We start from the raw sequence: 22,030 nt of genomic DNA on the forward strand, positions 1-22,030 counted from the left end.
CTTCAGTATCGGCAACGTAAATATTCAACTTCGTTCGTTTCTAGTCAAGGTTTAGGTAGAATCATTTCTGTCTTAGTCATCCTCCTTCAGTTATTAGTTTGAAATATTTACTGTCACCTGAAAGATAGGTGGTTTTTTTTGTTCTGTAGGTTAGATGTCAGGATTAAGGGCCCGAGAGAGGCTGCCAAACTCTGAGAAATTTTTTTCCTGCTCATAGAATGTCTTGGTTACTTTTCTGTCATTGCTGAGACAAAATACCAGTACTCAAAGTTGAGGGAGGAAAGGTTTATTTAGTACACAGTTGGTAGAGGTTTCAGTCTATAAGCAGGTGCCTCCAAGGCAGGGTGGCACATGGCAGAGGGGCAACAGTTCTTGGCAGCAGAAGACAGAGAAAGCAACAGAAACAAAAAGGGAGACAGGCCTCTTTCTGCCCTTAGATTGTACCTAGAGAGCTTGGATTTTGGCCGTGCCAATCCGATAAACGGACTCATCCCAGCAATCACTCACCCTGAATCCCAGCATCACATTGCAAATCACACACTCTAGATCTAGCCAGCTCTGAAAAAAGCTTGCCCCTGTGATTGTACAAGGCCTAAGGGGGACATCTAAACACAAACATAACACAGAAGCAAATTCTATACAATGGAAGTAGATGGAGGGTTTCTTTCCTTATAAAATTTATATGATACCTTATAAGATTTGTATGACAAACTATGCACAAATAGCTTAAAGAAGAGGTTTCTACCTCTGGAATAAAGCATAGCAAAGCAGCTGTATTTTTAGATGAATCAATCTCAGTCTGGCCCTTAACAATAAATAAATGAGGAGTCTAAATCTCCATTAATTTTGAATGCCTGTGGTATATTACTGTAACCAATGGTTTGTTCTTTTGTCCCATGAATGAGCTAAAGACAGAGCCTCGCTTTAATATGAAATACATGGTTTCTCTTGGCTTCTGTTGCATCTCATGCTGCTAGGAAGTCTTTTCATGTTCAAATTCCACTGTGTTTTCAATGTCAGGTTTTTTCTTTCAAAAGGAAAAGGGTCCCCTGTGGAAGTTTATGAAAGCTGACACATTTTCTTGTAAAATATCCTTCTGAGACCATATGGTTTATCGTTAAGCACTTATTTTTGGACCTTTTAAAATGAGTATTAGGAAATTAACGTGAGATGTTTTTAGAAAAGTGAATGCTATTGACTCAGTAGGGCAGAATACCTTTCTCCTTTGTAGCTGTTAGTCTTTATAATTCCCCACAAAAGACATTTTCAGATAATTAAAAAAGGTATTTTGGTCTGTGGAGCAAAAATTCTTATCAAAAGAAGTTATATAACACATGCATGGCAGCTACTTGTCAAAGTTAAATATACCCATTTCTTTCCCCCCAAAGCCATTAGATCTATTACCACCTAATTGCTTGGAAAATTCATTTTCTCTTTCTCAAATCACAGCCTTAATTGAGGTCTGAAAGCTCACCAAATGCCTCTTAAATCAGTAACCTACATTTTTTTCCCTTTTAATTCTTCTATAATTTAACTTTGTGGTTGAGGCTGTATTTTTTGCTTTGAGACAGTTATGGTGGATGGTATTAGTGGAGAAATTTCTTTGAGAAATGAGACAGTTGAGGAGCTTGCCTCACTGTTTGTGATCATGCACACTGGGGCCAAAAGTTCACAGCCAAGCGACCAGATATTAATGCAAGAATATTATTCAATCATGCTGAAATCAGATTTTTTAAAAACCAACTTATGTGGGTGTTTTATCCTAAATGTCAGAATGAGAAACACAAATCTCTTCTTTGTTCTGGCTTGGAAATCTTCCCTCCTTGTGGCCATCTGCAAGAATGCCATATGTGTCACAAACACAATGTTACGCTTTATTAGACACATCCTAAGGATTTACTTAGCAGGAAATAATTTCCAGCTTTGGTGAATGACATATCAGGATGTTTGCAGCCATAAATGATGCTTAGAATATCTAAACCAATATCTGAAATTAGAATTTATTTTAAATATGTAAGAGAAGTGAAAATAAATATCATTTAAAAATTGAGTGCAATCGTTTGGGTTAGAGCTGCTGTTTGAAGGCGTCACCTTGGGAAGCTGTGAACCGATTTGAGAAATTTGATCATTCTTCAAAATGTTTTTGAGACTCCTCTATTAGAATTGCTTCAGAGTTAGTTTTCGGTAAGCATCTTCTCTTTGCTTTAGAGTAACATATTTTGTTAATCATTGTATCCTCTTAAGGCATCTTTGTCGCCAAACTTGAATTAAGGGTGAATTTTTGTCTGCTTAGAAATTTATAAGGGATTCCAAAAAATTCTGTGGAGCACCATCTCCTCTGGAACGCTTTATATTTTTTCCCACTACATGGTAATGTGGATTTCCAACTGAAAAGTAGTGAACCGGGCAATTAGTATATATTATCTTTGTTAAATCTTCATAAAAGGTCAAGAAAGTGGGTGTTATCCCTGATATTTACATGAGGCAACATATTGTTTCAATGATTTAAGATTCCTTAGGACTGGTGAAGAACTGGAGTTTATCTGGGACTAAATTCCTATTCTTTCCCTCACACCTTCTGTTTTCTTCTTCTGAGGTCATAACAAGTCCTGCTGAATTGGTGCCACTATTTAATTACAGTGTATGTCTACATACCTATATAAGTGTGGGCCAGTACATCAAAGATAGTTTTAATATTCTGTAGTTTTGTAATGATTGTAGCTTTAAGAGATGAAGAAAGGCGAACAAATGTCATTCACTTATGCATAGCAAGCACTGCGATAGGAAAGCAGACAATATTGGGTACCACTGACAGTAATAATGCTTTACCTCCCAGTGTTACAAAAATCTGCCTCATTAAACTAGCTGAAGCAAATGAGCCAATAAGAAGCAGCCCTATTTCTAACCAGCACATCTTAACTAGTAAATAAAACAATGCAACATGGGTCTGTGATTTCAGAGCAACAATATCGGGAGGGATGGACCAGAAATGATTTGGGCCTGTAGTTCAGATGTGGTGTTTAATCAAAACAAGGGCCCATAAACACATTAAGTCTTTGCTTTAGAAGTTTATGAATCTTGCTTGCTCAGAAGACTGGGTTTGGAATAATAATGGAAATCGGACACAGGTGACAATTTAACTGTTGTCCAGAAGATCTTAGCACCATTCAGAGTACTATATCAATCAAAAAGAGCTAATATGGATCTACTGTTTACTATTATGCAGTTGGAGTGACCAACTCATTCTGCTTTGCCTGGAACTTTCCTGGTTTTAGCACCCAAATCCTTGGCTTCTTGGGAGCCTCTGTGTCCTGGCCAACCAGGATAATTTGTCTTTGCTGGCAGGTTGTCTTCTACACTTTATATTTATTAACACATTTACTTCTCACCACAATCCTGTACCTATTATTATGCCTACTTTATGGATGGGGAAATACTTGCATAAAAGGTTAAGCCACTTGCCGAGAGTCCCAGAAGCAGGAGATGACAGTCTCAATTTGAAATGAGGCAGGGTGGTGCAGAGTCAGACTGCCTCTGAGCAGATTGTCTCCGTAAAGGCTGTCTTTAGGTGTGTCCTGTTTTGCATGTAAGGGAGGAACTGTTGGGGCACAGAATGATGGCTAGAAAGTATTCCTACTTTCACTGGGTTTCTGTGGGATAGATAGTCAACAAAATAGTTAATTACTAAGAGAGCAGCTCTTGTGAGAAACTAGGTAGCGTGATTTATTTGTGTGTGTGGGAAGGTTAATTAATCCAACCTGAGTGTCAGGGTGGCCTGAGGCAATGCCTAAGGGGTCTCCCCTTTGCTTGATATCTGAGGGTTCACTAATAAACATAAAATCTCATTAGCCTTCAATTTGGGAGCTTATAGAAGTGACAACAATGAAAATGCTTGAGGAAACTAAAAATAATTGTTCTGGACTGTGAAGCCTGGTCCCTGTGCACCTTCTCTTTGGTCCCTTAAGGTTAACAGCTCCTCCAACGCTTGCTCCCACCAGGATGTACATGCCACTAGAGCCCCATGCAGCAGTGCTCACTGACCTTGGACTAAACCCTCAGAACCATGAGTCCAAATAAGTCTTTCCCTTAGTGCATTGATTTTCTCAGGTAAAGAGTCACAATGACAGAAAGCTAAGATACCTCCTTGGTATATGAAGCTGACTATATCAATGAGTTTTGATGTTCACCAAATATTTCTGTTTCATTATTTGGATACATGATAGAATTAATCTTAGGGTGATCAGGTGACATGTTTGGCTAATAAAATGGAGCACGATCCTGTGTTCTATACCTATGGAATCTTTAAAAGACAGTGCATGATGCACCGTGCTCTCTTTAAAATTCAGACAATAAAGAAGAACACAGGGCCCAGATTACCTGGGACATTTGGGAGACATTAATGAGAAATACGTTTTTGTTGCTTTAAACTGCTGAGGAATTCTTGGTTTGTTGCCACAGCAAATATGAGCCCACACGGAGGTGACTGGCTGGTCCCGAGGCAGTGCCAGTCCTGGAGAGTCAGTCAGAGCTCAGGGACTTAGCACAGTTATTGTCCATTTGACTGCAAACGTTGTGACTTTCAGTTAGGCTTTCCGTTTTGTAGGGAGCCAGGTGACCCTGCCAGCTGTGTCGTGGGGCAGCTGGTGGCAACAATGGTGTCAATGGACGCTCAGGGTGCTTATGTTCTGTTCTTGTATTTGCTGTTTCTGAGCAACACCTTCACTTGGACATTCAAAACCCTGGATGCCCCTTAGACTCTTCTGGGGGAGCTTTGAAAAATACCTACATCAAGGCTGTATTCTAGACTCTGATTGTTCTCAACTCTGGTTGTGCTGTCAGCGGTTTTATCCTAAACCTGACTGCTGACTTCTGATGAAGGGCTGTGATCTAAAATCGCCAGTTATCCTCTTTACATCTGTTGTAAGAAGCAGCCCAGGACTCAGAGGGTACCAAGAAGGGCATAGATGACATAACTTGGAGGTGGGCAGCAGACCACGGGCCATGCAAATAGTGTTAGCTAACCCAGAACAAGCCCTTGGAGGAGTTGACACCCAGGGCCAGTGGTGCCCATTAAAGTCTTGAGGAATCTGTCATAGTGTCATCCCTTTGCCTCCCTTGATGAGGTTTACATCATTGGAAGACATGGTTTCCTTAAGGAAGAGGGATTGTGTTTCGGTATAACTTGCTAAGGGAAATTCTCCACTTTCATTAAAGGGTCTTGCTGATCCATAAGGGCTGTGCCTGCAGACCCTTAGGAAGTGACCCTTGTCTCCTGCTGTTTCTTTGGCTTCACTTGTAGCCGATCTCAGCTCTCTGACTGGCTCAACTATCCATTGTGTTTTTGATCGTGCCATTCCCCCAACTGAAGAGCATACGCTTGCACAGGCTTTGGGATTTTATTTCTGCCTCTATCCTCATTTGTGCTAACGAATCTCCTTCTATGGCTTGGGTCCTCTGATCCTGCCTGCTGGTGGGCACGGGGAGCCCTGTCGCCTGCACCTGGGAGGGCCGTCCTTTGCTTCTCTTTGTTGCTTTGCCCACCTGGAATGTTTCTATTTTTCAGTGCAACCTGCAGCTCCTGCCCACCAAGGCTCAGTGGAGGCCGGATGGAGCACAATCCCCCTGTTCTGTGCGGCTTTTGTTGCACCCCCAGGTCCTTTGATACCTATCAACTGGCAGAGAGCTGCCTTACTCCAGGACCAAGCCTTTGCTTCTGACTCCCTAACTCGGCCACCTTCTTTGAGGGTTTAAATAGATCATAAGCAGAAGTTAATTGGAGATAAAAGTTTGTGGTGAAGCAGGTAGGTTGTAGCACAATATCCATATAATCTAAAGTAACTAGGGTCCTCTCAGGGTCACTGAAATGTATCAAGGTAGTCTTCCAATGCATTTTAAAACTGAGACAAATTGTGTGTCATATAAAATGCATTATAAAAGGTTCCAATTGAGTCATTGGATTAAATGAACCTTTCAACACCTTGCAAAAAAAAAGTGATGGTATTTGGTGTGATGGAGTAGTCAGTGCCTGGCTATGTCCTTATGTGGTGCTGTAATCTTCTGGGAAGGCTTTATTTAAAAAGAGAAATAAAAAAGAGATAATCCAAAGAACTCCTGATTCTATCAGATATAATGTATTCTTTTTTTTAAAATCAAGACTACCAGGATCTGCTCACAGGATTGATATCTAAACTCCCACCTTCCCTTGCCTCACTGCTGAAGTGATACCTAAGCTACCCCTCCCCTACCCAGCATCCTCTGCTGCCCACGGCATGATTGATTGCTCATTTGCTAAAAGCTGTCTGGATTACACTCTCTCTTCTCTTAAATAGCAAGTGTTACATTCTCCTAATGTCATAATTAACGGGAAGCTGGAAGCCAATCTCTGACCAGTGAGCAATATGGGCAAATGAGAACAGATGCAATCAGCATACTAAAAGGATTTAATTTTATTTATTCTAAGCCCATTTTTAAAAGAAAATTGTTTACAAGACTCAATTTGGAATCCATTTAGGTAGTTTTATATTTGCAGGAGAGTTTAAGGACATCCATAGAGATACTTGCTTTCGTCTGAATAACATATGTAGCTCTGTTACCTTGATGGAGAATACCTAATGTGAAATTTCTAATCCTACAGTTACTTAAATCCCAAATCCCTCCCTCATTCCCTCTGTCCCCTCGTCTCACTTTTGGACTCTTTATATCTCTTAGCTGTCCCGCTGATATGTCTGTGATGTCCTCAGTTTATTTTACAGCTTATTGTATTTTATTTTTTATCATTTAATATATTCATATATATTTATTTTCCAATTTTTATTTTTTAAAGATTTGAAGTTTTAAAATTTTTATTATTATTTAAAGAAAGACAAAAAAAAATAGAAAATGGGCAGAAGTAGTACATACCTTCAAAGAAAAAAAATAAACAGTAATAAATCACTAGTTGATGTATACATATCGTCCTCCCACAAATAGTTGTTCAAGATACAAAAGTGGAACATATAAATGGGAATTCAATCAGGGAGACTGCAAACAGCTCTGTTCAACTATCCAACAAAAACTAATAAATATGGCTATCTTATTTTCCAATTTAAAGGTAACATTTTCTACTATTTTTGTCTGCTTGTTCTTGGGGTATCTGTAGCATGATTATTATTTTCTTTTGGAATTTAACTATCTGAAGGTAGAGGGCTTGCTCTTGCTAGCATGATGCCTTGATGATAAAATAAGGAAGAAGTAAAATTTTTGTCACATTAAAATGGTTACAGGCAATGTTGAAATCCTTGGACAGAATTTATTATCATTATGGCAGAACTTAAAAGCAATATAGACACTGGTAAAATTAACATTGTTGAACATTTTTCCTTCTGAAGCACTGCATTCAAATTTTTATTGAGCAATTAATGTGTGCCTTGTACTGACTTTAGTTTTCTCAGGCTTTTTTCTACTCCAGGTCCACTTGGACAGAACCCTAGATTTCTTTGTAAGCCCTGAAGGGCCATGAGGAAGAGGTAACCAGCAGAGGTCCTGGCACATGGAGAGCTGCCGTGGCAGAGCAGGTGTAGTCCTTACCCAGGAATGACAGGATAAACCACTTGAGCCAGGATAACCTGCTCCAGTGAGAAAGGATGGTCTTAAAATCAGACTGTGGGTCCTTAGCAAAAGAAGTCAGCCCATGGATCCCACTCTATGCTGAACTTAACAGCGGATGCCAGCAAAAGCCAAGGCACAGGCCCAGTGGCACGACCCGAGAAGCCTTGCAGTGGAGGCCGTAAGTCCCAGCCTCCTCTTCCTGCTCTCGGGACACAGGAAACACACTGTATGTTCTCAGGTGTCCTCTTGGGGAGCAGAAGGCGGAGTGAGGTCGCCGGAAACACAAGAGATCTATCCAAAAAAAGACAGAGTTCTCTGGAGAGAATTAGATTCATTTAAAGAGAAGAATTAACTCAGTTTTTATTGCCACTCAGCATGTGGGTGCTAATGAGGAAGATTAGACTGTTACAGATTAAATAAAGGAGCTGACTTTTTTTGTTTGCACATTTGTGCAGAATGAGAAAAACTGGGAACTTACACTCTGTGTGTGTGTGTGTGTGTGTGTGTGTTTGTGTGTGTGTATGTGTGTGTGATATGTGGAAGAAGGGTTCAACTTAAGTCTCAGAGAGAAGTAGTGACAAAAGAGGAGATATTTGGGTGGTTCTAAGTGGTTTGGGCAAGCCGTGCCCTGTTTCCCACTCCCAGCTTACTCCCACTTCACCCGAGGACAGTTGGCTCTTAGGAAAATGAGGATTAAACAGGGATAAATATATGCAACACATGAAGAACATGCAGAAGAGTTGTCATGAACAGCATGGGGAATCATCAAAGGCTTTACTGAAGAAATGGTCTTTGAGATGTACCTTGAGAAATGAATAGGAGACAAGTGAAGATTTAAAATGGAGACTGTTCAGGAGCTCAGAAGCAAGAGCGTATAGAGCAGCAAGAGGGAACAATGAAATATCCAGATTGTCTAGATGTAGAGAAGACTTAGGGACAGGACCGTGGGTGGGGCTGAAAAGGCAGGATGGGGCCAAACTGGGACGGGAGGAGAGAGGCTTTGCACTGTGTCTTAGTAAATTTTCTTGTGCTGACAGCAAATACCCAACACTCAAAGTTAAGGAGGGAAGGGTTATTTGGCTCACAGTTTGTAGAGTTCTCAATCTGTAGCCAGCTGGCTCCAAGGCAGGGCAGCATGGCAGAGGGACATCACAGAGGAGGAACAGTTCATGGCAAAGTGGAGTAGACAAAACCACCGGTGGCATAGCAAGCAACAAGCAAACAAGCGACCACACTGACCCTCTTCCTGTCCCTTATATTTATCCAGGCTACCTGTTTAGGGCAAGTAGCACTCATGCCCAGGATGGGCCACTCTTAATTCTACCCAGAACTATGCCAAACCAATCAGCAGACTAATTTAATAGTCACACACCTTGGATCCCAGCATCACACACTCTAGATCCAGCCACTTCTGCAAAGCCCTAACTGTGAATGCATGAAGTTTTGGGGGATATCTAGACACAACCCATAACAAGATGCATCCTAGGGGACCTTGGATTTTCTTTTAACCTCATGCTGCTGCTGAAATTGCTCGGTGACTTCACATCCCGCATTGATGAAATAGTCCTCCCAGGTGTTCCAGTGTAGAGAGATGTCATGTAACTTTGGGATGTGGTATAGATGTTGTCTGAGATCCCTCAAGGGTCCACTGTGACTAAAGGCTTGGTTCCCCGGGGTGATGGTGTGGGACACAGGTGGAGTCTTCGCCAGTGCCAGGCGAAGAGAGGGGGTATTTGGGGTTTGGCTCTTGGTCCTAGTTCTCATGTGACCTTTGAGCTTCTGAGAGAGGTTGTTATTAAGGAGCAAGGCAGGCCCTTGCTGTCCTCTCTCCTTCTGCTTCAAGCAAGATATAATCACCTGCTTGCCCCTGAGTGCGCTCCAACATCAGCCGTTCACTATGAGGTCCACACCAGAGCTGAGCAGATGCAGCCACCGTGCCCGAGAACCCCAAAACTATGAGCCCAAGAATTCCTTTTTTATCCATGCATAGCATGTGCCAAGGGCTTGTGATAATAATGAAAAGTGAACACTACATCAAATTCTTAGCATCCGATTCCAGGGGAGCCACCATGCATATTTGCATATGAAAAGCTTCAAGAAATCCTACCATAAAGGAACCTGTTGATCATTGTTCACTTTAGCACAGAATATCTGGACCAATGGACTATGGAGCACTTTTTTTTTTTTTTTTTTTTAGACAGGATGTTTTTTTGCAGTGCAGAGTGGCCTTTAAATCACTCTGTAGCCCAGATTGGCCTTCAACTCATGGTGATCCGCCTGCTTCAGCCTCCTGAGTTCTGTGCTTACAACTACGCACCACCATGCTCAGCTGTTTGTTTGTTTTTGTTAACCTCTATGAATAATCCTTATAAGTAGAATTTTGTCTCTTTCGTTACAGTCTCTAATTCTTTGAATGAGAGTTGAACTCTTCATGATCTAGGTCTTCTTTGTGAAATGAATTTCTTTAGCATTTCCTGATTTGTTACATTCTCTGTTTATTTTCACTATGTAGTTCCAGCTCTCTTGAACTCATTATGTGGCGTAGACTGGTCTCAGATTCACAATGATCTTCCTGCAGTTTCCAGAGTCCTGGGTTCACAGGGGTGCAAAGGTGTGCCACCACCTAAGATTTATCAGTTACCTTTTTTTTTGTTGTTGTTGTTTTTTTTTGCTGACCAGGGAACAACCAATCTTCCTTTTTTTCTTTCCTCTGATGAACGTTTTATAGTATATATGTGTGGCAATTGTTTTTTCTCCACCATTGAGTTAAGGATAGAATAGATACATTTTACAGTTAAGGATAGAATAGATTAATTTTTAATTTCTGTATTTCCATCGCATAAGCAAGTGTCTAACCCAGACTGGGGACACACTTTGTGTTAAATATGTTAAGTGAAAATTCCTCTTTGGCTCTTTAAATAACTGTAGAGAAGAATGAGAAAGAGAGAGAGAGAGAGAGAGAGAGAGAGAGAGAGAGAGAGAGAGATCCAAGAAGATATGACAGTAGGACTGGGGAGACTTTGGGGACTTAGCTGTGAGAGTCATTTGTATCAGAGTAGAAGCAGTTTGGATAACGGGAGGGCCCCGAGATTTACTGAGCATCTCTTACATGACAGGCATGCATCTGTCTTCTCCTCACAAACACCAGAACTGGGAAGGTCCTGGAAGTGAGTGTTTCTTTACCCTGTCCTTCCTGAGAAACCTAAAAAGGGCCTGCTTTGTTAACACCTTGAAATCTCTATGCTGATGTGAGTGTATTTCGTCTTATACGAGCTGATCACTGTGGCCAGGCTTGAGTGTATCAATCAAAGCAGCCATTTCCAAGCAGCCATCCAGGGGCCACAGCTCGATTCTCATCCCTTCCTGTAACTGGCCACTAAACCCACCTGACCCTGTCTCTTAGCTTAGTTTAAAGAAATGGAAGGCACTTAAGGAGGGACACCATGGGGAGCAGATGAAGAGAAACACAGAGAAAGGCAGCAGGAGCAGGGAGTTGGCAGGAGCCATGACGTGGAAGGGAGAGAGAAGTCAGCTGATTGGAATAGAAAGAAGCTGAGGGAGAAAAGAGGTGGAGAGAGAGACTGCCTCTATTTTGGCAGAGCTGCTAGTGCAGGGAGTGGTGAGCTCTTACCTTGAATGGGTGACTTTGGAAAGACCACTGAATCAGAAGAGCATCCAACCAGTGGGCGTCATCACCAACCAGGGTCCAGCTTATCTGGCTGGTGACCAATAGTCTCCTTTTCCCCCTGATTTTCCTTTCAGTATCCTACAGAATATCATTATCATGTTTCGAGATAACTGGAAAATCCCTCTGTGGAACCAGGGAAAGCCTGGCACAATATTATTCTGATTTTAACCGGTGAGAAATGAAGGCTCAGGAAGAATGGGTGTTTTGCTCAAGCTCATAAAACTAGTCAACACTGGAGTCACAAGCAGAAGCCAGATTTGGCTGCCCCAGACCTGATATCATATCTAATTCCATATAAAGCTTCCTCCAACTGCGGAGCAGGAACTGGATTGACAAACACTACAGAATTTGCCTCCATGGTGCTTGGCGACCTAGCAACTGCTTTATTTGCATATCATTGAACAAAAGGTTTTAGAATTTTTTTCTCTTCTCTCAAAAAAACATTTTTAAACCTTCATTTTCACGGTGGGAAAGTGACACAGAATCACAGACTTCAAGGGCTGGGATGATGTCAAGTCCAGCTCTTTCTGTTCTTTTAAAACATTTTCTGAGGCACTTGTGAATTTGCTTCAGCTGAACAGCAGAGACTTCTTCAATATAATAGCTTTTGATTCATGGTATTTGGGAAAAGAGAAAGCTTTTCTGCTGCCCACCAGTCGAAGCCAGAGGAAGAGGGCATCCACCTCCATGGAATTTGACATACTCTTGGCCCTTTACTACGGCTGGATGGCATCGTGGTTGGAAACTCTGGCTTCAAAGAGGACCCCACCCTGCCTCTCAGAGGACTTCTACACACGTTTTATGACTTATTTTCTATAGAGGTAGAGGTGGATGACTCAGATACAAGGCAGTCAGAAATTTGTTCTTTGAAGGAACCTTTGTGTATATGGATATATGGAGTCTGCTGAACAATGTACACATACTTCAGGAAAAGAACTCGTATAAATATTTGAATACTTTTATCTATGGTGAACCCTAAAGGATGTCATGTATTGCAGAAAACTCATTATACTGCTGCCCCTCAGAGAAGAGATAAAAAATGCAGGTACAGTAATCTCAGTGGTTACCCAAGCAGCAGTTCCCTGTATTAATAATATCTGGAAGCTAATGACCACTATTTTCCTGTTTTTTGTTTTTTTGGTTTTTTTTTGCGGAGGAGGAGGGCAAGGTCTCAATGTATAGTGCAGGCTGGTCTTGAACTCACAGTGATTCTCCTGCCTCAGCCTCCTGAGTGTTGGGATTACTGGTGTATGCTAGCACGCCCGGCAAGACCATTGATTTGAGCACCTCTTGTAACAATAGAGGCCCAAAGTAACTTGTATTAATCTCATAATATCTCACAAAATTTAGTATTAAAGTATGTATGTAAGCTTTCCCCTCCCTGAAGTGTGTATACATTTTGGGGCAGACTCTGTATGTATATTTGGAAAAATCATGGTATGCAGACAGTTATGTAGAACATCATCCTTCACTGAAGCAGTGTTGCATGTGAGAAAACATGAATGTATTCAGTGTGTTTTCTCCCCAGAACACTGTGGACTCCATGAAGTCAAGCATAGGTCTTGTTTGTCCCTGCTGTTCCAGCTCTAGTCTACAGTCAACTATATACTAGTTGCATATTATGCACTGAACTGAATCATCACAAACTTTTTATGTTGAAGCCTTAACCCCCAGGGTTAAGTAGGGTTTTAGAGGCGTAATTAAGGTTAAGTGGGTCCAAAGCATAGGATGCTAATCCAACATGTTCTTATAAGAAGAGGGAGAGAGAAGTCAAGCTGGGGAAGGGCCATGAGAAGACAGGATGAGAAAGCACTGTCTACAAGCCAGACAGAGAGGCTTCACCAGAACCAGCTTTGATGGTGCCTCGATTTCCAACTTTTGATCTACAGAACTGTGTGGAAAATACTTTTCTGTTGCTTTAGCCTGCTGGTCTGTGGTATTTTGTTATAGAAACCTTAGCAGATTAACATACTGCCCCAAGATATTTTTGGGATAAAGGAAAAAATACAGAGGCAGGTAGATTAGACTTTACTGAGTAGAGTATGATCTTGGGTAAATCATGCACATGCTTCTGTTTGAGCCTCTATTTCCTAATAGACAAAATATGTATGAAAATAAGACCTTCCTTGCTTCTCTGGGCTCTAGGAGAAGTAAATAAGGGAACATATGTCAAGTATAAATTACTATTTAAGTATTAGTTGTTCTTAAGAAATGATTTCTCCTGAGCCACATTAGTTATTTCAGCATAAGCACTTAGTCAATGACTTTTTATTACGAATTAATGAGGACTTCTTGCTGAAGTATGAGGTCTACAAACATCCCTTCTTAAGTTCTGACTGCAGAAATAATGAGCAAATATTGCAATCTGTATTAGATGATAGGTGTGCTTCAGGGAATAATGAAGTTATGTTTATCATGGACTTCTCTAGGCAGTTTCTTTTCATGTGTTTCCAAAATTTCATTTACGTGCCCATATACTCACAAAGGCTGTGAGATTGCCTTGTACCTGAATGGTAGCTGTATCATACTGAAACTTGTGGGGGCTCTGCCCTGCTTTTTTGTGCAAACTGCTACAGTAGTAAAGCTATTCTTTGTTTCCAACGTTTATGCCTTCCTTCTGCTCCCAAATCCATGTAAAAATACATAATTTAATATTCTCAGCACAAAGTTATCAATGGAATAGGTGAAATTTTATGAAACAAGATGTGACTTTAATGTATGCAGAATGGTGAAGTTCTGGAGGTCTGCTGGTCAGCTTGGTATATACAGTTAAAAATATGATATTGTGCATTTTAAAACACGTTGAGGATAGGACCCATGTTAACACAAGGAAACTTTTAGAAGTGATGTGGTGAGGGCGTCACTGCTGTATGCATTTAAATTCAAGTTCATCAAAATTTTTCTCATCAGACCATAGCACCTTAAATATATGCAATAGTTTGTGTATCATTTCTACCTCAAGAATCCTTTAAAAAAACACCATCAAACCCGCCAAAAGTGGTGTACTGTAGCTGGTTTTTCCTGGCTTGTCAAAATCAATTCTTATATTTTAAAGAATTCTGTGACTCTATTTCTAAGCACAGCCATTGTTAAAAGTTAAGAGGAACAAAATGATGACAGAGTAAGGTGCTCTAATAGTGTAGGGATGGTGCATAAATGATTACATCTTTAGTATGAAAACTAAACATAAGACAATGTAAAAATAATAGTGACATTACTATATATAGAGACAGGCAATATGGAAAGATACAAAAGGAGGTATTAAAAAATTAAAATGCGAGGAGTGTAGTGCAGATGCTGAGTTTGCTTATTAGTATATTTTCTCTTGTTCTGTTTGTTTCTGTTCATGATTATGCTAAATTGTTTTCATTTAAAAATAGTTTGCTATAATGAAGGTGTTTTTTGTAAGCTTTATGGTAACCACAAAAAGAATGTTTAATAGATAAACCAAAAATAAGCCAGGGCTCAAAACGACTATTAAAGTAAATCACTTAAGTACAGAGGAAGACTGGAGAGACAGAAAGAAAAGAAATAAAACAAAAGAAGCAAAGAATTTACATCATGACTCAGTAAGATGTTTCCTATCAGTAACTACATGAATGTGATGGTTTAAATCCCCCAGCTGAAAGACTTACAACGACTAAATGGATAAAAATCACAAGACTCATGTTGCTTACAAGAAATTCACCTTTACTGACACAGATAAGCTGAAAGTCAAGGGAAGAAACAAGTTAGTCTATGACTATGGGATCCAAAGCAAAGTAAGAGTAGCTGTAGTTATAAGAGATAACAGACTTTAAATCAGAAACAGTTAGAAAAGAAAGGTTAAAATATAATGACACAAGGTCAACTCAGCAAGAGAAAATAAGAATTTGAAACATAAATGAGCCTAGTATCAAAGTCCCCACATAGGAAGAGGAAGCATTAATAAATCTAGAGAGAAAGATAGATTCCAATGCAGTCATAGCTGAGCACCTCAACATTCCACTTTCAGCAAAGGACGGATCATCCATCCAGTAGAAGAAAATCAACAAAGAGGCAACAGAGTTAATCTGCACCATGCACCAGATGGACCTCACAAACACCTACAAACACTCCAACTGACAGCTGCCAAATGCACGTATTTTTTTCTCATCAGACCTTAGAACTGTCTCCAGGGTGGATTTTTTTTTTAAGAGCAGGAATATTTATTGAGGAAAAGAAAGCTTTTGTCTGAGAGAGAGACAGAATGGGTCCCAAGTGGGTCACCAAAGATTCTGTATTTTCTTGGGATTTTTATAGAGTAAAATCACGAGGTAAGGTGGGTCTAAAGTTGGGGAAAACTGGAAACTTGCAAGGCAGATGGGCATGAGGTGAGACAGTGATGGTCAATCAATAAGTTTAATTGTTCAGGTAAAATTGATCAAATCAGGGACAAATGGGGAAGCGGTTCACATCAGTGACTCATATAGGGAGTTGGAATGGTGACTCGGCTTCTCAAGACCAGATTTAATCCCTAAGGAGCATACTTAAAGGTGTGGTTGCATTAGTTTTGTCTTCTGCCCCGAGATCTGGCCCAGAGTGAGAGGTGTGGTCCCCTTCAAGGTCATCAGACATCTGGTCCTCTGCACCGGCTTCTTTGAGGGCCTGTCTCTGTCTCACTGCCTATAATATTTCTAACTAGCTCAGCTGCCTGTAACATTCCTCACTCTGAAGAAGTATCCTGAACTGCTGTGAAGGAGTAATGGGAGACAACCAATCTGGCTTCTTCAGGCTGAAAAGGGCGTAGCTATTGATCAGTAATCAGAGATACTCTACAGAAGATCTATCTGAAGGTGCCTTGATAGATACGAGGCAGTTTCATGTTGGGTAGTTATACAGTTTTAAGTATGGAGGAGACCAAACCAAGGCAACAATTAAGCATACATGGCCCAAATAATGTAATCAACAGGATAATTATGAGTATAATTAATAAACATTTCCAACATGAGGAGCTAGTAATGGCTTCCCATAGGGGGAAAAGGATAAGGTCCAGGGAGTTTTAGAATCTGACATGTCATTGATTTGTCATCTGATGTCTTGAATGGCTATTTTTTTTTAATTTAAAGAGAAAGAAACAAAAAAAAATGGAGGAAAAAAGGGTAGAAATAATACAGAATTACAGAAAAATAAACAGTAAGAAATTACCAGTTGATAAGTTACATATTGTAATCTTAGAAATAGTTGTTCAGGTTACAAAATTAAAGTATGTAAAGTGACATTCAAATAGTGACACTGCCAACAGTTCTGCTCAATGATCCAACAAAAAGTAATATGGTTATCAGTCCTACACATTTGTTTTTTTTAATCTTAAAGAGGGTAAGATTAAACATATCAAAACAGAACAAAACAGTTCAAAAAGAAACAATTTAAAGAAATATAGATTTCAAAGCAAGTCCACTAGAGATCTTCACTGTCTTATTGTCTCTAGTTTTCTTCTAAATAGTTGTCCCCATCTTCACACACATTGAGTACATACTGCATATTATAGAACTAATCAAATCATTACAGGATGATGAAGGCTTTTTAGGTTTTCAAGATCTGATACTGGGGAAGTCAGTAATTACTACCATAGTGTCTCTCATCCTCTTCATAGTAGCTGTCCTTATATTTATGTATGCTTAAGAAACTAGACTAATATCACTCTGAACAATGAATAATAGTATTGCTAGATTTTATATCATAATGCTACAGAATTAGCATTGGGTTTCTTAGTGTCTCTTCTTCTTCAGAGTATCTGTTCATTACATCTTGCATTATATAATCTGTTCCCATAAATAGTTTAAAAAATTCTTCCCATGTGTGAATTTCTACATGTATATCTATTCTCTCTGTATTATAGGGAAAAACAAATCATAACAAGAGAGCAAAACAAATTCCTAGAAAAACATGCAATGAAAGAGACACACAAGACCACAATATTAGTTGATCTACACTAGTTAGTTACTATGCTTTCTCTTGTTATTTTCAATAGACTTGTCCACATCATCAGGCTTAATATAGTTAAGCATAGTACTACATAGCTATTTTTATAAAAACACAACTTTGAAGACATTGTAGGACTTGAGAGCTGTTAATAAACAAAACTGGTATGGATATCTTTTACATCTTGTCATCTTCAGAGTAGTTGCCTCTACTTTTAGACTTGATACTATCAAGCATACCAAATTTAAATAAAATCAGCCAAGGCAAAACTGTGGTCTAACAAATCAGATTCAAATAAGGTCAGTCATAGTAAGACAATGTAGGTAATACAGGATTTCAGTTTAAGTTAATAGGAAATTAAGGATAGTTACCATGGTATAATCTGCTATTTTTGGATTAGATGTCTGTGCCCTCAAATCTGATGTAAATGGACAGACCGGTACAAAATAAATTCAAACTAAACAGAGTGATAAGACTACTGTGACTTTTAAATCCTGATACACTATTAACAATGACCTCTGCCTTTTTTTAGTGTATCAAGGCTATCTATATTAAAGATTCTGTCTCTGCCTCATGTGTGCTACTCCACTTTACTGCTATAATTTGTCCACCTTACTCCCTCATTCCACTGTCTGCCCCATTCATTGAGGCCTCTCTGCCACTGTTGCTGGAATCCCCGTATCCCTTCCTCTCTCTCTCTGGAATGTTCTTCAGCCCTCTCTGTAGGGTTGGATTGGTTGTCATGAACTCCCATAGTTCCTCCTTGTCTTGGAAACATCTTATTTGTCCATTAATTTTGAGAGAGAGTTTTTCTGGGTATATCAGTCTTCGTTGCAAATTATTTTCTTTTAGGGCTTGGATAGTTTCTCCCCAGGTTTTTCTCAATTTGAGAGTTTCTTTTGGTAAGTCTGTTGTTATTTTGATAATTTTCCCATTGTAGGTAATCTGCTTTTTTTCCCTGGCTGCTTTTAGTATTCTGTTCTTTTGGTGGATTTCTGGAATCTTGATTATTATATGTCTGGGTGTAGATCTGTTTTGGTTGTAGGTGGCTGGGGTTCTGTATGCCTCATTTATCTGGATATCATTTCTTTTTCCTATGCTTGGGAAGTTTTCCTTTAATATGTCTGTGAATATTTTGGTTACTCCTGCTTCCTCGCTCACATGCTTTATTCTTAAGTTATGTATCCTTTTGCCTTTGAATTGTTTCTTTCTGGTTCCTTATTATTTTTAAGAGGTCTTTTCTTTCACGATCATATATCATAGATCTCTCTTCAAGTTTCAAAAGGCTAACTTTAGTTTCTGTCAAGGCATTTTGCCAGTTTTCAATGGAGTTTTTAGTGTCCTGGTAATCTCTTTGGATCTGTTTCATGTGTTCTAGATTTTGTTTATATTCTTCATGAAAGGTTTATCTTTCTTTTCTGATTTCCTCCATTTTTCCATCTGTGTTCTCTTGGGAGGGGCTTATTATTTCTTTAATTAATCTCTTTATATCTTGCCTCACTTGGATCAAAAGTACAGTTTTAAATTCATCTATGAGGTCATGAAGGTATTTCTTTATATTGGCTGATGCTGTGTCTAGCATTGGATGGTTATTGTGCTGGTTCTTTTCTGTATTTACTTCTCCTGGGCTTATTTTCCCAGATTTGGCAGCTGGAGATTTTTTTTATTTCTACCTCTTGTCACATTTCTGGTTTCTTTCAGACTGGTGTGTCCTGGTGGTCTCTGGCCCTCTCTGTATTGCTTAGGGTCTTTCTGAAGCGTGCTAACTGGAGTTTTTGATGCCCTCCCCAATTTGCTGTTATCTGAGGTAGGGAGGGATGCAGGGACGGTGCAGGCTAGCCTCCAGCCTCTGTGCCAGTCAATCCATAAGTTAGGCTGTACCTTGTGGATGTCACAGAGTTGCAACAATTTTGTATCTGCTTATTGGGTCCCAACCAGAGACGTGGTTCAATTCCCAGCAGATCCCACCAGTTCTCTTTATGCCAGGATCGGCTGACTGACCCTGCAGTGCAGGCTATGCCCAAATCCAAGCTATCCTCTACCAGACCTCTCTTGAATGGCTATTGAGATATTAGCAGAATGACCATTAGGCAACAACAATTTTTAATCAAGTTGTATATAATCAAAGTTTGTATACAAAGGCATATATAATCAAAGCATGAGTAGTACTACTGACACAAGTTTAGAAACTGTTTCTAAATTATGACAATTGTAACCCATTAACTCTTGGGTCCTTTTATTGATGGAGTTTGACATTGTCATAAAATTTTTTTAGCTTTAATCATAAGTATCTCTAAATTTAATTAACTTCTGAGAACCAGATTAATACTTTATTTTGACAAATGAAACTCTTAAGTTTTTATATATATCAAAAATAATATGTACTATATTTGTAAAAACCAGTCTCAGCACCATTATTTTAATAAAACTATATGAGACAGAGCAATTAAAAACAACGGGCAAAGAGCAAGCAGTTATCACAAGTAATTATGAACAACTGACAAAGACAAAACAAATTTAAAGCATAAAAATTTGTTACCTAAATGAGTCCCAGTCCAGAGTTTATGAAATAGAAGGCAAACATTTACCTTCTTCCAAAGATCTTGGTGGAAGACCTCCAAATGATATAGGGGAATAATACTCCTGACCTACTATATGTCCGGAATGAGTTTGTGTTCTCTAAAATTGAAGAATGAATTTTAGGAACAATGGAGGCTAAGAGCAGAAAAATTTATTGAGACAAAGAAAGCTTCTGTCTGAGAGAGAGAGACAGAAGGGGTCCTGAGTGGGTTGACTCCAGGGTAGATTTTATGTTAGGTTACAAAATAAATCTTCCTAAATTAAAATTAAAACTGAAGTAATATAGACTACATTTCCTGATCACAGAACAATAAAACTAGAAATTCATACATAACTGGAAACACTTTAGTAGCTATACATATACATGGAAATTAAACAGTTTCCTTTTGAACAACCAATGGATCATGGAAGAAATTAAGACAAATTAAAAAGGTTCTTGTAACATGTGAAGATGGAGACACAACTTACCAAAACCTGTGGGATACAGAAAAAGCAATATTGGAAGTTAATAGCAATCAATGCCCACATCAAAAAAGTAGAAGATCTCAAAAATCTATCATTGAATCTCAAGAAGCTAGAAAAACAAAAACAAGTCAAACTGAAAATTAGTAGAAACAAAGAATAACAATTGGAGCAGAAATACTTGGAGCCCGGCTGTGGCCTCTTGCCAGTGGCTTTCCTGGATCACAGGCTTTCTGCCCTGACTAGAGTTACATTACTAGTTTTCCTTGTCCTGAAGTCTTTGGATTTGGACTGGACCACATTACCAGTATTGTGGGGTCCCTGGCTTGTGGATCACCAATCAACCTTCATAAACACATGCTGGAATATAGCAATGTGAGGAAGGGAAAAAGAGGGAAGTAGGTCCCTGCTGGATCTGAAGTGAGAACTGAAGCCCATGGGGAAAGTGAAGAGACTTCAACAACAAAGAAGGAGGTAGCAAGCAGCGCTTTCTCCCTGATCCATGATTCACTGCATGGGAGGGGCAGCCTGAGCCTATAAATGCATAGTGACTGCTGGCAGCCCCAGAGGCCTCCATGGAGAAATGCACAAGTGAAATGGAGCAGTGGACATAGGGGACTGCAGTGGTTGGTGAGTTCTTTGGGTTCAGATGTCTCTCAGGAGAGAGCAATTGGCTGGTACCCTTGGGAAGGGGCCACGTGACCTTAGAACTAAGAGCACCTGTAGGTCAGCTCCATCTAGTACCGTGTGGTATCACAGTGAGGTGGAACAGAGATAGAGTCAGGAGGAGGTCAACGAGCCAAGTCCAAAGTGGCAGGAGGCACTCAGAGTGTTGCAGACCAAACAAACTGGGTTCTAACTTCGTAGAAAGAAACCAACCTAAACTTCAGTGGAACTGAAGGTGCAGGCTTGCTGGGATGATGCACTACCCCACCATGGATGGCTTGGTGGGATCAATCAACAGGGATCTGGACACTGTGTGGCCACTTTGTCTACCAGTGACAGCAGTCATGCCTTGAAGTGGGCATTTATTTTCTTATTTTTTCCTTTTCTTGTTTTTTGTTCTTTTATTATTCTCATTTTATATGTGATCTTTGTTTCTATTTTCTTTTTCTTGATCTTGTTTTATATGTGACATTGTTTTTAGTTTTTTTGTTGTTATCTTGTTATATTTTTATTTTTAGTTTTTCCTTCTCTGTTTCCCTCCTGTTATTTATTTGCCCATTTCCCAAAGTTTTCATAATTTTCCTTTGTGCTTAGACTTGCTTCTAATCTCTTTTTCTTCTTCTATTTGTCTATTTCCCCCCTAACTTCTTTTAAATTTGAGGGAAAAAATTGCTATACTGAGGGCACATTTACTGAATGCAATTTACTGGTTTGTTTTAGATTTTGTTTTATAACTACAAATCTAGTTCATATGGTTAAAGATGGTGAATTAGTAGTTACCAATCTATCACTTTCTAGGTTGTGTTTGATGATATTGTTATTGCTGAATATACTACTTTAGCCAAGGTGACATAATAGTCATTTGTCTTCCTGGTATACAAAGACTGAGATTGCCTAAGGGTCATAAACAATACTCTAGTTCAGTGCCAAAGAACCAAGGCCTAGCCAAAATAGGAAGCAATATCTCATTCCCAGTAAATTGAAGAGGTAGGACCTTGCAACAGACTCAATAACCCAAAAGTCAGTTATAGGTGGAAGACATCTCTGAGAAGCAGTCATTTGTTAAGGGTTCTAAACACTAGAAATGAAGCTACTTGCCATAAG

This window comes from Cavia porcellus, unplaced genomic scaffold, assembly GCF_034190915.1.
Source record: "Cavia porcellus strain 051 isolate PalLab524CR breed Dunkin Hartley unplaced genomic scaffold, mCavPor4.1 scaffold_2, whole genome shotgun sequence".
NCBI lineage: Eukaryota > Metazoa > Chordata > Mammalia > Rodentia > Caviidae > Cavia > Cavia porcellus.